Source organism: Lactuca sativa, chromosome 9 (genome assembly GCF_002870075.4).
Source record: "Lactuca sativa cultivar Salinas chromosome 9, Lsat_Salinas_v11, whole genome shotgun sequence".
Classification (NCBI taxonomy): domain Eukaryota; kingdom Viridiplantae; phylum Streptophyta; class Magnoliopsida; order Asterales; family Asteraceae; genus Lactuca; species Lactuca sativa.
The window spans coordinates 32737669-32742430 of NC_056631.2; the positions used below are offsets into that span (position 1 = coordinate 32737669).

Genomic DNA, 4762 nt, shown 5'->3' on the forward strand with positions numbered 1-4762 from the left:
AACACCCTATTTCAACTAGTAGAGATATTTCAACCGTATTGAGATATAATCTCTCATGGGTTTGATAGTCCCTTTCATGGGTTAAGGCTTTGTTTTTGGTGGGTTTAACCGCTACTAAAGCCATATTGAGATATTTTTTAATTAGTTCAATTATATTAGTAAAAGTTTATAACCAAAATTAATTATTCATACAGAACTATTTATTGTATTATTGAAACAACCTGTTTATATAATAAAACAAACTTACATTTAACATAAATCAAAATAAATATTATACATGCATTTTGAAAATATTATAATACATACATTTAAATATGTCACCTTTTTTTTTTGATACTACTAATTGTGTATTGCATTTTGAATTATTAAATATAATAATATATATATGGGTGACAAATCGGAGAATTGTATCGTGTTTTTGTCTAACACAACACTGACATGACAAGATTTTATATAAGACGAACATGACATAACACAATGTTATGTTTTTTAACTAACATGGAAACAAAGTAATTAAAAAACGACAAACACAGGACGACAAAGATAACATAAAATAAAAATTAGTTAATTTAATTAATACTTAATTATACATAATACGACAAACATGAAAAACATCAAAACCAAATGCTAAATCGTGTCAATTGTGTGTTGAATTTTGAGCACAAACATGACATCGTGTTTTTTGCACTTGATGTGAACAAGGATTCAAATTTCAGTTTCATCACAATTTCGTTTCGCGTCATGTATTTTTGCCGTGTCGTGTCGTATCATTAATTGTCACCCTAAATATAAATACATGTAATAATATTAAATACAAACTATCAATTAACGTTTCTTTTGTTCCTGTGTTTGTAAGTCTTACTTATATCGTCGTTCTAAAAAACATATATATATATATATATATATATATATATATATATATATATATATATATATATATATATATATATATATATATATATATATATATAAGTTTAACGTTCAAGGACTAATATGTATTACCAAAACTTTAACATTAAATATAATATTAACTAGAAAAGTGCCCCGCTTTGCAGTGGTCGAAAGCCTTCCGTTGTAATTAAAATGATATTTGATCTGAAGTCATTATTAATTCAAAATTAAGTGTAGTATGAACATTATAAGCATTGTATTCCAGAAATTTAAATAAAAAAAAAAAACATCAAAAACTATACAACAGAATAAATCATTTTGCACAGTTGTCATCCCAAAAAATGGCACATTCACTTATCTTTTTTTCCACAACATCTATATTTGCTGCAACAATAAATACATATTATATATGATACATAAAGTTGATGTTGACCATTAAGCCTTCACAAAAAAAAAAAAAACCTTTTTAAGAGTGCTACTATACTATATACAGGAAAGCATCCCCTCGACAGCTCCAATGCCGAAAAAAACAATGAGCAGCCATACAAACCAAGATGACAAACAAATACAGCAGCACCAAATCATCTCAATAATTTAATTCTCCTCCTCCTCAACCTTTCCAATCAAAGAAAGAATTTAATTTAATAAATACATGTGTTTCAAACTGGGGATGGGAGACTGAGAGAAAGGTAACCTTTCGTGAGAGTTGGTTGTAGGGTTGATTGGTGTCATTAATTTTAGTGATATTAGACCAAAGTTAAGCACATACTATTGTTCCAGCTGCTATCAACCATAAAAATGTTGATACATGGTCAATCAATGGGCTTTCCGGTGCATATACTACAACTTCCACTGCATTATTTAGTCACAATTACTTAATTTCTACATATACTAATATCATAATAATAAGTTAATAACAATACCTTTGCCTTTGCCAGATAGAGATCATAACAACGGGAATATGCATGTCCAACTCACTTTTTTCAGAGCAACTCATCTCCACAATACATGCAACACAGACTTAAATATTCAATGGTGCCCCATCATTATTATTTATTCATTCATTTCATGCAAGCAACAAAATTTATAAATATATGTACAACCTTAGGTATCACTTATAAACATAAGTCCTGCTGAACCTCCCTCTTGTGCTACTTTTGCTTTCATCAGATAGTAACAATCACCACACCGGATGTGAGTTAAAATTTTTAACTGGTTTGGAGTTCCAAGACCTTACATATACATGATAAATCACATAACCTTACAAATTTAGTACCAACCAAAAGATTAGATTGAGAAAGTGATTATAGGTATCCAACACTAAAAAAACCCCAAATTAAGCCTTCAATAAAACCGTAAAATCGAATCCAATACCTTCGCGAGTCCAAAACTAAAAACAGAAAAGAACTTACACACCAGAAAGTATTAATAAAAATCTATAATTTACCAAAGGAACAAATGAACATGGGCGAGAGATTGGTTTAATTCCAGTGGAATCTAACCTCAAATTAGGAAAAAATACATGAATCCCCAAAACTACCTGATACCAAAAAAAACCCAGTAGAAAATCAGTCTCCAACTATAGAGTTTTCATCTGAGCATGTTGGATTCATGAGTATTTATCCATTGGAGCAATTTTTTTTAAGAAAAACTCATATTTGATCTCTTGGGTATTTTAGGTAGTTATATCATGTCATGTCATTCTCAAGCTCTATCGAAATGTTGACTTTAAACAAAAACTAAAAGAAAGTAGATGACCCAATTTCTAAAGAGCAGTGAAGTAAAAAAAATATGAAATTTACCTTTAACTGAACTTCTTTCCCACATTCCATGTAAAACTGTAACCATAATGCAGCAACAAACACCAAAATCATCGTAATTCACAGGCACATAACTCATTGACACACCAAATATGATGCAAAACTAAAATTATGATGTAAATTATGAAAAATGTTACAAAAGTAACAAAAAAAAGTGGGTACCTTTCCCAAAGAATGATAGATGATTGTAGTTTCCATTATCGTCTCTGATCTTGATTTCACACCAATTTATGCATCTTTAGACCATACAGTAGACATGGAGAAAGAAGAAAACACGAACGAAAGGTTACCCGGATTAGGGTCTAAAACAGAGGATGGTAGAGGAGAACGCTGGTTGATTTGAGGCTGCAACCAACAACAATAGTGGGAAGTAAGAAACTCAAAATTAGTTGTGTTGTACCTGTTGATTTTCATTTGAGCAATAGCATTGAATTCCAGTACCATCATAAGAAGAAAAGAGAGGGGAGAAAAGAGGTGACTTTAATCTCACACAAAGTCTATTAACAATGAATCGCACAGGGAGACCCGACATTGAATGTATCCGGAATCGAAGCATGACTCGTCGGGTGTGGATGTGGCCGGAGTTGAAGTAAAGGTACACGAAATTAGGGCTCGCCGGCTTCTACAATGGTGGGGGAAGACTCGTCGGAGACGTCTGTGGTGTACGCATACTCGTCGGCGTCGGCTATGGCGGAATTGAAGAGTCGAATAGCAGATAGGGAAGGGATCGTGACGAAAGAAATGCAGATGAAAGCAGGCAGTGGAGTCGGTGGATGGAACTTTACTGTGGAAGAAAGAAGCAGTGGATATGGATTGGGAAGGTTGTCTACTAAGATGATAGAAGCGGTACCTTAACCCCGGTAAAGCAACCCTCTTTGGGAGAAAAGACGTAAAACATGGAGAGAAGTAGGCGGTGGATCATGAAGATGGCATAAGAGGAGTGGCAGGTGAGGCGGTGAGGAAATACAGAAGCCACGTATCGTGAAGGTTGGCGATGGTGGAATAAACCCAAAACGGAGAAATTAAATAAATCAAAATATAACAGAAATGACCAGAACTGTAACTAAAGACATAAACAGGGGACCATTTATGTCAATTCCTTAGCACAGTAGCTAAGGAACGATAACTTTAATATATATATATATATATATATATATATATATATATATATATATATATATATATATATATATATATATATATATATATATATATATATATATATATATATATATAAAATGAACAATATTAAATTATATGGTGTTATATTATATACTATGTGTGACAGTCTAGGGGTGTAAACGAGCCGAGTCGAGTAAAATACTACCAAGCTCGAAGCTCAGCTCGACTAAAATACTCGAGCTCGAAACTCGGCTCGAACTCGACTCGAGCTTTGATTTTAAGCTCAAGCTCGGGCTCGTGAAATACTCGACAGTCTCGAGCTCGGCTCGACTAATACTTCAAAAAAATCAAAATCATTAAATTGAGTAAGAAATATTAAGCATTTCAAATGTAAATGTCCAAACTACAAAAAAAAAAAACCACTATTAATCACCTAATATCAATATAACATCAACCATATATGTCATAAATAAATAATTATACAGAAATGACATATATGTTATAAATGAACAATTATAAAGAAATAATATATATGTAAATTACACTAAGCTCGACTAAGCTCGCGAGCCTTACGAGCTGAGTATTTTTGTACTCGAGCTCGGCTCGATAAGGTACTCGAGTAGCTCGAGCTCGAGCTCGGCTCGATTAAGGTCGAGTCGATTTCGAGTATTTTCCGAGTCGGTCTCGAGTTTCTCGCGAGTTGACTTGTCTCACTTACACCCCTATGTGACACCCATGTATTATATGAGTTTATTTAGAAAAAATTAAATATAAAATTATAACAATTTGAAAAGTTTGAATTTATAAGAAAAATGAGAAAATTTTTGAATTATTAAAATTAATGAGGTTTTAATGTATTGAATACATTACATATGTAAACCTTTTTTAATAAATACCTTTTATATATATATATATATATATATATATAT

The 4762-nt window shown here is 31.9% G+C and overlaps 1 long non-coding RNA gene across 17 annotated transcripts; it reads right to left on the bottom strand.

Moving 5' to 3' along the window:
- Window positions 1-1223: 1223 nt before the first annotated feature.
- On the bottom strand, window positions 1224-3749 carry LOC111878623 (uncharacterized). Of its 17 annotated transcripts, XR_008227255.1 has the most exons (6): window positions 2874-3748; window positions 2694-2729; window positions 2394-2431; window positions 1815-2123; window positions 1586-1743; window positions 1224-1506 (listed from the first exon to the last, which is right to left on the bottom strand). It is a non-coding gene; the product is annotated as an uncharacterized LOC111878623 (long non-coding RNA). The 17 variants fall into 17 exon arrangements; XR_008227252.1 differs by having other exon boundaries at window positions 1815-2917; window positions 3002-3056; window positions 3153-3748; XR_008227251.1 differs by having other exon boundaries at window positions 1815-2922; window positions 3002-3056; window positions 3153-3748.
- Window positions 3750-4762: the final 1013 nt, after the last annotated feature.